This window comes from Echinops telfairi, unplaced genomic scaffold (assembly GCF_000313985.2).
Source record: "Echinops telfairi isolate 266 unplaced genomic scaffold, ASM31398v2 ScPeMD7_21;HRSCAF=78, whole genome shotgun sequence".
Classification (NCBI taxonomy): domain Eukaryota; kingdom Metazoa; phylum Chordata; class Mammalia; order Afrosoricida; family Tenrecidae; genus Echinops; species Echinops telfairi.
This window is the reverse complement of record NW_022103918.1, coordinates 4,980,355-4,992,303: the sequence shown is the minus strand read 5'-3', so window position 1 is coordinate 4,992,303 and position 11,949 is coordinate 4,980,355. Positions and strand designations below refer to the sequence as shown.

The following is an 11,949-nucleotide window of genomic DNA, read 5'->3' as shown; positions in this document are numbered from 1 at the left end:
ATTATGGCGGTATATGTGCAAATGTGCTTGACACACTGGATGAATGTATGGATTGTGATAAGCGATGAAGAGCTCCCAATAAAAGTATTTAAGTAGAAAGAAAATGCTTTGAAAATGATGGCAGCATATGTGCAAATGTGCTTGACACACTGGATGAATGTATGGATTGTGATAAGCGATGTAAGAGCCCCCAATAAAAGTATTTAATTAAGAAAATTATAGAAAAAGAGTGTATGACTTCTTAGTCAGGAGCTCTCAAAAATATGAAGTAATGTTCTTATACTCCAGCTTGCCATAAGAGTTCTCACAGCTGAACCTTGCCGTAATCAAACCTCCCTCTCTCTTAAAAAGTGCCAACAGTAAAATTCTACATGCCCTTCCAGATCTACCTTACTTCCGGCTCCCAATGCAATCTGCCTATCTAGGCCTTTCAGTAAACCTTTGAATTGGGTTCCATCTTTCCATATCAGTGTCTATCCTTAAGAAGCACAGGTGGCGCTGCGGACTGCTAACCACCAGTTTGCTGGTTCACAACCACCAATCATTTCATGAGAAAAAAATGATGCTGTTTGCTCCCACAAATATTTACAGTTTGTGCAGCCATGTATAGTATCTCTGTGAGTTTTGATTGAGTGCAATGGTAATTAATCAAATGAACTTGATGGCAGTTCCTTTGTCTTGGTTGGGGGTGGGTATTTTTTACTTTCTCATATTTGGCAAAGAAAATTCTAAGTTTTAAGTGGTAGTTAGCCATTTCTATACATATATACATCATATGTATCAAAAACTGCTACCTAAACTATATTTCTGCACTCATCTGTCAGTTTCCTGTACTGTGGTGACATGCATGGTGCTGTGATGCCGGAATCTATGCCTCTAGTGTTTCAAATACCAGTGGAGTCATTCATCTGGGGGAGGTTTCAACAGAGTTTCCAATCTAATCATACACTGGGAAGAAGGCATAGGTTGACCACTGCGGAAGGCTTTGTCACGTAACGTGTAAATAGCAGTGGAACCTGTCACGTAACATGTAAATAGCAGTCAAAACTTGTCTGATATAGCGCTAGAAGGTAGAGAACCCTTCAGTGCGGAAGGCACTTATAATCAGGAAGAGTTGCCCTTTCAAAGTCGATTTGGCCTTAATGACATTGATGAAGCAAGACTTGTAGGACCTTTATCTGGTGATGGGGCACAACACAAAATGAAAAGAAACAGGTGAAATATCCATTAATAATCTAAGGTAGAATGTGTTAAATCTAAATATAAGAAAATTAGACATCTCAAAATAAAATGGAACCCAAAAGTATTGATATTCTGAGCAATAGTGGGCTGAAATGGATGAATATTGGGTAATTTGAATCAGATGATCACATGATTTATTATGTTGGGAATGACAAATTCAAGAGAACTGGTATTATGTTCATCGTGAAAACAAAAATAAATCATGGTCTATCATGAATACAAAATATGCATTTTCTTACATATCTATAAGGAAAGCTAGTTAATACAACTATTATTTAGATGTATGTACCTATATTTAAAACCAATGATGAAATGAAGAATTCTACCAACTTCATCAGTGTGAATTTATCAAACAAGCAATCAAGGTACATTGAAAATTATTGATGATTGGTATTCAAAAATTGGAAACCAAGAGAAAGACTCAGTAGCTGGAGAATAAGACATGTCTTCCGGAACTTGCTTTTGGACACAGTGTAGAAAAAAAGATGGAGGAAATGAAATACATGAACTGGATAGAAATTTCAAAGGACAGACCAAGAAGACAAAGAAAAATATTATAATGAAATGTAAAAGCACCCAGAGCTCTAAAATGAATGGGAAAGAACATATCTCAAGCTGAAGAACTGAAGAAAAATTTCAAAGCTCAATTATATTATTGAAATATTATACGGGCAAAATATTGAATGATACATGAGGCATCAAAGGAAACTGGATGGAGTCACTGTATCAAAATTTTTGGTTGAGGTTCAACCTTTTCAAGAAGTAGCATATGATGCAGAACCAAGGCTGTTGAAGGAAGAAATCCAAGATGCACTGAAAGCATCAGTTAAAGACAAAGCTCTTGGAACGAGTGAAACGTCGATTGCAATGACTTCACCAGCTGATGCAGCACTCACTCTCCTCTTCCAAGCAATTTCACGTCAGCTACCCAGACTGGATATAAAGAAAGATGTTCCAAGATCATATAGAAAGTTTTGACCCACACCATTAATATCATCTGCTTGTAACATTTTGCTGCAGATAATGTTAAATGGTTGCAACATTGCCTTAGCAATGAGCTACTAGAAATGCCAACTAGTACGGAAGACACCATGGAACAAGGGATAGCCTTGTTGATGTCAGGTGATCTTGGCTGGAAACAGAACATGAGAAAGAGGCCTATTTGTGTTTTCTTGATTATGTAAAGGTATCGGTTACATGGATCATAATAAACAATGAATAACACTTAAAGAGTATGAATTCTAAAACATCTTATTGTGCTCATGTGGAATCTGTATATAGATCAAGAGGCAATTTTTAGATCACTGCATGGGTGAAAATTAGGAAATATCTGTGCCAAGGTGTATCCTTTCACCATACTTATTCAATCCATCTGTTGCACAAATAATCCGAGAAGCTGCACTATAAGGAAAATAATGTGGCATTAAGAGAGGAGGAAGCCTCAGGGACTTGTGGTATGGAGATGGCACCGCCTTTCTTGCTGAAGGTGAAAAGAACTTGAAACACTTGCTGATGAGGATAATAGGACAGCCTTCGCTGTTTTACACCTGGAGCAATAGGGAACACCATGATGAATAGAGGGAAGATTGAAGCTGTCAAGGACTTGATTTTTCTTGGATCCACAATCAATGCTCATGGAAGAAGCAGCTAAGAAATCATATCACATCTTGCATTGGGCAAATATGCTGCACACGACCTTCTTAATCTGTTAAGGAACACAGCTGTCATTTTGATGACTGGGGTGTGCCTGAGCCATGGTATGATCCGTTCATTCACTTCGTATGCATGTTAAAACTGGGCCATGGATATAGAAGATTGGAGACAAATTGATGCATTTGACTTATGGTCTTGGCAAGGACTATTGAAATAATGTAGGTTGTCAGAAGAACAAACAAATCTATTATGGAGTAAGTAGAGCCAGAAAGCCCTTTAGAAGCAATGCTGGGGAGACTTCATCTCAGGTACTTTGGACATGAGCCTGTGGGTTGTAGAAGTTGTAGCTGTGGCGAAGTTTATCAGTCCACTCAAATGCAAACTGATTGTTAGATTGAAGAAGCAATGTGTTACAGCCTACTCTGAAACTTAAGCAGTACTTACAAATCTGAGGTATAAGGTGGTTGTAGAAAGAGGAAAGATTGGAAAATATTTAACGTTTCAGGGTACATATGGTTTTTGCACTCCAAATTATATGTTGAAAACCTTCATTTAAAATTTTACTAACATAACAGAGATATTTTGCTATGGATTGTTATGAATTATGTCACTTTTTTCCAGATGAATGCTTTTTCCTTAATTGCTTAACATCTGTTTTTGCTGTGTTTTTAATATAGAATGGAGAAAGAGTAAATACACATAGCTCACAAGACAAATAGCTTCTAATAATTTAATAGGCAATCTCTTTGTATTACTTCTAACAAAACTAGTGAATCATCTGCATGTGATGGCAGTTTGATGGTATAAAAGACCAGTAGAGTAGAGAAGAGAGCTAAACTGGGTCTAAGGAAATCTAAAGCTTGATTGCCTGATAGAAAAAAAAAAGTCAGTTTCCATCATATATTGAGAAGGAGCATCAGAGAGGCAGGAGAAAAAACAATCTGAATTTAAAAATTATTTTCTTACCTTAAAGAATCTAATAGATGTAGTTAAGATAATATAAATTAAGTGTTCATCAATGCATCAAAGAAGACAGAACTGAATAGCAGATATTGTTTAAATGTTGATATCAAATGAAACAGTTATAATTATTGTGTTTAACATTATGAAACCCATTGCTCATTTTACTAAGTAATGAAGAAAAAAGCCACACTAAAGGGATATTGGACTGAATTTGGGATAAGGTAATGGAAATGAAAAATTTAGACGAGTCCTTCAGGAAATTTGTAAAATTCAGCAAAATTTTATGCAGAATGACTTTTGAGGGAAGTTATTTAAACATCAGAGATACAATTACATTTAAAAGCTGGTGGAAAGGATTATTATTTGCATAATAAATAGGAAAGAAAAATGAAATCTTGAGAGAATACTATTCAGTATAAGGTAAGCAAGACATGCTTCCATTGCAAAGATTGATGGATTAACTTCAGAAAAGAAAAACATCTATTGTAAGAAGCAGCTGAAGTTTAGGTGCAGATATGATTGGGAATTTGATATTTGGATGACATATAGGCTGTATTCTTATATATTCCGTTTTCTCATTGAAATAGGAAGTATGTAAGTGTGTGATGTAATGGGTCAGAGAGGTCTGAGATTAATTCTAAGAGGATAAATTTCAAATCATTTGGGGGATTGAATTAGTGAGCTGACCCTAGACATGTAGTGGGTTGTTTGGCTAGGAATATGTAGCACACTACTTTCTTGTAGCACCAGGTGGCTGTAATGTAGCAGAGAAAACACAGGTGTGTAGGCTGCAAAATATGTTTATTCTCTACCTCCACACTTTATTCAAAATACACTCTACCATATTCTGTCTTCTCTGCTTTTCCCACTAATTCAACTCCAGACCTTTTTCTAAAGTCCTATTCAAGAAATCTCTTCTAGAAATCTCCCTAAGATCAGTAGCCCTGACAGTAAAGATGATCATATTCTGAAATAATGCTAAAAGGATGGTAAAAACAAGCTCATTGTATACAATGGATCATGAAAGAGATGAGATGCTATATCCTCAAGTAAGTATTTTTCCACTCATCAAATTATTTCTTAAGTACCTATATGTATGTACTCAAAAATGATTATCCTTCAATTTTAAAGTAGTATCAGACATCTATGCTATGGACAAAAAACCTCAAAGCAGCAACTTTCTCAAATGTGAATTATGCAATCGGGGTAAGACCATTGGCCTTCATTCCACCAGTTCACAGTGGGATTCTGCTACACTCGGTTCAGTAGAATAGTCCTTTGTGGGCCCTGAAACGACAGTAGTGACAGCCTATGAACACTTAACTTGTATTAGCTTACCTATACATATTAGGTCTTCTAAAAATGTCCAGTAGAAAGAAAATCAGCAATTCTGCCTGCCTTTTTACTTAAAAAGCACAGTTGCAAATGAGAATGTGAAACTGTTGCTTTAACGGATGGCCTTAGGTTTTATATATCTCCCACAGTGGATTTATCCTACAAAACCATTGATCTTACCTATTACAAGTCTGACGTCAACATAGCTCACGTTCAGAAATACTAGAGGACTATGTCATTTGGTGATAACTAAAACACACCCATCAATATCAATGCTGGAAAGAAAAGAGGCTCTGTTTGACTTATGGAGAAATTGTAAGCTTTTTCAGGCCTCTTTCACAATCTACTACTTGTAATCTTGAACAATTTATTAAGCTTTTTTTGCTTGCCTTCTTTAAATGACAGTCCCCAGCTCAAAGAATTCCTGTGACAATGAAATAATCTAGAACATAGTCAAGGTGCCAGGCTGCATGCGGTGGTCAGCACTGGGCTGCTAACTGGCAGTTTGAATCCACCAACTGCTTCGAAGACGTCTGTAAAAATGTACAGCCTCAGAACTGTAAGAGACAGTTCTACCCCATCCTAAAGAGTGGCTATGAGTTGGAATCAACTTGATGACAATGGCTTTGGTTTGGGATTGAGTAATAAGCATCATGGGGGTGTTCAAAGTTAATTTAAACTATTTCCTATAGAAGCTAATACCTCACATAATTTAGTACCAATTAGGAGCCCTGGCTGTGTTTCACTCGCAGTGATAAGCACCATTAAAACCCACAGCGATCTGAGAAGAGCTTTAGGCTTTACTTTTAGTGACGGAGGCAGCGTCGATGGAGACTGTATTAGAGAGACAGAGAATTGTATTGTAAAAAACGTAACATTAGACTCTGCCTGTTGGACTCTGTAAACACACACAGTCCTTCCTTGTAGGGTGTGGCGCTTTGACTTAGTATGGTGCTTGAGCAACTAGTCACGGTAGTAAAGGAAAGCAGACAAACATCAGTCTCAGGTTCAAAGATCTGAAGTCTGAATATTATATTTGTACCCTGAACTTAAATGTGGGGCTCAGTGAAAATCACATATAGTTTTTATTATTAAACAGGTTACTGTTAATTGCATAGGCAAATGCTTTCAATCCCAGAAATAGTATAGTAAGCTTAAGGATAGATTGTTTTAAACATTTCTAAAATTTGCAGATTCCCATCATGGTGAATTGTGGGATTAGCATCCCCGAAAACTACGGAGGCCATCAGGGAGCACATGGGCTTACACTTCCCTGGTATCATGAACAACCTTCATTGGGGAAGAGTCCTTTTTCTGTCCAGCGGAAAGTGTACAGGTCCCTTGTCTCATATCCATGAGTTAATTGAGAAGATGAATATGAGGGCTCCATTGGATAGGATACAACCTCGTTTAATTAGCACAGGAAACCTCATATGTACAGTCTAATGAGTACACAAGAGGCCTGTGCTATCACAAAAAGGACTTTTAACATCCCATGAGTCCTTCACATGTATTAACTAAGGAAACCATCACCAATAGTAAGTGCACAACATTGTTTTCCTTCTTTTCCAGAATAGAGTTTCCTCTGTCATGGTGCTGGCCCGTGCTCTGCGTCAGAGTCCGAGAGGTTACTCTTCAGCTGCTAACACACTGAGGTACTGACTCGGGGGTCCCCCTCAGGCTCAGGTAGATCAATTCTCATTGCTGAAATGCAAAGTTAAAACCCCTACCTCCACCAGAATAATCAGTCCAACTTTTCTGATTTTATGGATCTGAGTTTATTTTGTATTATTTTTCACTTGGATACTAGATGAATTACTACACTAGGCTCGTATTTAGGAATACGTTGTAATTTTAAAAAAATGACTCTGGATCAGGATTATGAGATGCTTATATTCGACTGTGGTGTACTCAGTTACTTAAATTGGTCCTTATGGCCATAACCCCTTTTGTGATGTACTGTAAATTCTAGACTCTGGGCTTATAGTTTTAATCCCATTTTGGAGAAGTTCCTTGATCCAGAATTAAGGTAGGGTGTATCCTTAGTCTCTAGTGTACTAAGAGGTGTGCCATAAATGTCCTTGGGATGGTCTGATATGGGATGGTCTGATATGGTCAGCTGAATGATAAACCCCACACTTGCATCAAGCTCTTCCCTTCTGTGACCTGTATTCCTGACTGAGCATGGGTAGAAGCAAGAAGACATTCCTGGACTTCAGACATACTTGGCTTCTGGCTCTGAACCCTGAATTTGGCTTGTGTGTGCCCTGACCCTTGGATTTGGGACTTAAGCACCCGCAATCACATGAGACATGTCCTTAAAGTTCCATGAGGCTGTGAGCTGTCACAGTGAATTTCAGAAACCAGGGACATGACAGAATATACTAAGGGAAGGAGTAGGAGAAATTCAAGTAATAAAATATCTTGGAAAAGTTAGACATTTGGGGACATCTTTTAAATCTAACTCCTTAGGATTAGTCTGGTATTAATTTTTCAAAAAGAATTTATTGCCACAGAGACACATTGGATCTTAAACCCACCAAAGAATGAACACTCATCATCCATCGTAAGTGATACTTTTCCATGATGAAGCATAAACTCATTGGGTGCAGGAAGGATGACTATTGAAATGATTCTCTTTTTCCGACACCCCACGCTCTTCCTCACATACTTTTTGTCCTTTTGCAGCCATTTTTCATTCCAATCATTTGAAAATCCACAAAATTTCTCTTGGAATAGTGTGTGTGTGTGTGTGTGTGTGTGTGTGTGTGTGAAACTTTTTCAGTCAGACTCACTGCCATAGAGTCAATGGTGACTCATAGCAACCACCCCCTGTAGGTTTCTGAAGTTTTCCCTGTTGACGGGAACAGAAAGCTCGGCCTTTCTCTTATTTTAGTAAGAAGGATGGGAACATATTTAAGGGAGGACAACTAAAAACAAAATTATAAGCTAAAACATAATGTAAGGACAAGGGGAAGTTATGTTTATATTCTCAATCTTAAGTTTTCTCAGTTTACAACCATTTTTTATTAAAAAAATCTCTCCATTAAAATATTAATTTTTATTTTTTTCTAATCATTATCTAGTCCAATAATTTATTATTGATATAAATGTTACATAGATAATAATAATCTGACACATGCTTTGCTTACTATCCTAGGGCTCTTTGAAATTAGATGTACAGAGCTTGACGTTAGATGCACAATGAGGTCCCCTAAACCATAGAGCTCCTTAGGCACACAATAGTGTGGATTTTAAAAATAAAATAGAATAATATTAGATGTATTATATAAATATCTGTTTTTGGAGACTTGACTTTAGCCACTGATCTAAACTTTTCCAGAAAGCTATCTGAGATGGAGATAGCGCAAGATTAGTATGACCAAAGTGAATGCTCATCGTATTTGTGGAACTGTAGTCTGAAAATAAGAGCATAAACTGTAGTAAAGGGAGCAATGCACAGAGCCCATAAAGACCTTTCTCGGGACGATGATCTCATGGGACAGCACAGTCCATTGACATAAGGGAGCTCACGAAGTTCATGTTCTGCATCTGAGTGAAGAGGGTAGTGTCTGGAGTCTTCATAGCATGCAAATGGCCACCTAAGAGTCAACCAATGGCCTCTATTTGTCATGAGCAAGAGACTAAGAATGTTTAAAAGGAAAAAAAGAAAGAGGATAAACCAGTTTATAAGGCTGTTATTTTCCATAAGTCATGGATTCAACTACCTTAAAACTAGAATTAGATGGTGCCTCACTACCACAATTGACCAATTAGACCTGGGATTCCTCAAATTGGAACCAAAACCGTTTTATCTCCTTGTAATAGAGAGCAGAGTTACACATAAATTAAAGGATATTTCCCATTAGATAGTGTTCTATGAAAAACAAAAAAAATTATAGAGTCTTAATGGTCACCATTTAGTCTAAAGCTAAGGTGATTAGTCTAAAGTTAAGGTGATAAGGGGTCAAAAATAAAACAAAACAAAACCCCAAGTGTATTACAATGAGAACAAAGTTAATGAGAATGTTGGCTCAATGTAAAAAATGCAAGTAATGTCACCAATCAATTTCTGTGGCTATTGTCAAAGGGGAACCTATATCGCTGTATAACATTTCATCAACATACACAAAATATCTTATTCTTTTAAAGAAAAACCTTCCTTAGCGTTTTCTGCTCTTCAAGAGGAAGTCACCAAAAAGATAGTGTTATTGTGTTGACATGTAGAATTGTTAAAATCAAATCTTTGTGTAATGAAAAATTTACTATTATAAAATAACTTGTATGGAGACAATGAATGAATGACTGAGTGTATGTATAATTTGTGCACAACTTCCACTTGTATTTTGTGAGTAAAGATAATGAAATGAAGATAATATGTAATACTTCAAAATAAAAATCATTTGGTTTAGGAAGTTGCAAGAATTCCTCATTGCTTTTATTGTAGGGATTTTCCATTTTTGGAGTCCAGTTGTTAAATTCTGGGAGCAGAAATGCCATACATTTCTATATTCTACTAGTGTCAATCCTCTTTCTATAATCCGACAACTTAAGCCAATAAGAAAGGGTTTCCTGTGCTATACACGGCATGAAATCTCTTATTTCATGTCAGATATGTGCTTTCTTCCCTTAAAAGTTAGAAAATGTAAGGATCTCAGAACACCCGTTTTCTGAAATTCTAAAGAATAGTTCAGGAGCACCCAGGCAGGGGCTCCAGGAGAATGTGGCTGAGCTGACTATGAAGTCATTTAAAAAATCAGAAAAACCCAACATATTTGAACATTTTCTGAACAAGATCGCATAGATGATTAATGTGACTTGTTCTGGAATAGTGACATATATGAGCATAAAGAAATAGCAGTTCTGTAAGAAATCAGATTCTCTCCCAAGGTTCTACTTACAAGGAAAATGCCACCTCTTTGCTGCTTTTGCTTCGAGGGAGCCAAGAGTCAAGGACATAATTACTCCCAAGGTACACTTGCTAAGGAGTAGACAACAGAAGAAACATATCTGGGATATATATATATATATATTACTACCTTCAAGTTAAGTGGATGATCCAAAACCACTTTTGAATTATTACAAGGCCTTGTTATACCAATAGAATAAGGTAGTGCCAGGACATGATTTATATGCCTAGTTTTATGTTAGAGGAATTTACCAATATGTCTGAATACGTATATAGAAACAAAGTACAGATTGGCTTTTCTCTAAGGACCTGTGATGTAGTAACTGGTACAGATAAGAATGTTCATTTATTCTAGGGAGGAGAGAAGAGCCCTATTTAAAAGAGGGATTTTGTATATCTACAATTAAGAACCACCAATGCACGCAGCTGGGTGTCCTATGAAGCAACAGAGCTAGGGTTCCAACACTTGCCAGCAACACACACTGAAGGTGAGAAGGACCCAGGACCAGGACGTGTTGTGTTCCGTTTTACATGAGGCCACTCAGTTAAAAGGACTTGATCATGTGTAGCAGCACAGCAATAACAACAACTCAAATGAAAGAAATCAAAAACCTAGCCATCCGCAAGTATATTTCATTTAAACAAACAATACAATTATTCTCACGTTTGCTTAGATCAAACATGTAGAATTCTTCTTTGACTCTTTCCTTCTGTTACCACACCTTCTACTTTACTGACTGTGGCCAATTACTTATGGACAATATCCAGTCATTGAGCGAGTTTGGTGTCCTCTCTAAAACACATTCAGAATCTGACAGCGTTATAGCACTTCCACACTCCCCTTTAAAGCCTTGCCTTAATCATTGCTGTAGCCTCCGACTTGGTCTCTTTACTCCATAGGGTAATCGAGAAAGCTTTTGAAGTTCACAGAAATTCCTCCGTGGTTTTTCCTCGAATTTGAAATAAAACCCAAACGCCATACTGTGACCTTCAGTTACTCACTTGGTTTGGCTTCTACAGAACGCTGCACTGCTATCTCCTACTGCACGCCCCTCCACCACTGTTTAGTTTTTTAACCCCCAGATCCTTCCTTCTTGATGTCGTTTGAAAAAAACAAAAATACCAAACAGGCTTATTTTCCTGCTCATGGTAATTGTGTTTGTCATTCTCTCTTCTTGAAATATTTTTATCTAGGGTTTCCAGAAGGCGACAATTTGTTACTCAATCTTCTCTCATTTTTTAAGAGTGGCTGCTTTAACATGGCGTTTCCACCCCCATTTTCTGCCTCATTTGTTTGCATTCATTTCTTACTGGAACTTTTCACACTTTCAAATCATTTATTGACTTGTTAACTTGTTTAATATCTGTCTTTGCTCTGAGAAAGAGATGAGGGTTTGGATCCGCCCTGTTTACCATTCTGTCTCCAGCTTTGAATGGCAGCTGTTCACTAAATATTTGTGGAATTATTCAAGGCTAATCTAGGGTGGGAGTATGGTAACTTTGTGATATTTAAACAAATGGGGCTAATGTATGGAGAACATCAAGTCATGACTCAATGTCCATTCAAAGTTTATGAGAAAGCAAACGAAGCAAAGCAAAGCATTATTTCAGACAACTCAGCACAGGTTTAGTGTATCTTGGGGAAAACCAATTTATTCCATTAACTAGTTTTAAAAAAATACACTTGCTCCAGTAACAATGTCTTGGAGGAAAAATTTCATTCGATATTATTAGACTTGAAGAACTGCCAGTGTCTCACAACTCTCTCATGGGAGTGAGTTGCACTGAGCCATTTGTACTGCTTTATAATTTAACTGTTCATTTCTTGTATTATATATCTTTTTTTT

At 37.0% G+C, this 11,949-nt stretch overlaps 1 protein-coding gene across 3 annotated transcripts in view; it reads right to left on the bottom strand.

The window, feature by feature from the left end:
• Nucleotides 1-11,949, bottom strand: part of PIK3C2G (phosphatidylinositol-4-phosphate 3-kinase catalytic subunit type 2 gamma) — a 471,530-nt gene that overhangs the window by 132,179 nt on the left and 327,402 nt on the right. The gene's annotated exons all lie outside the window — the stretch shown is intronic.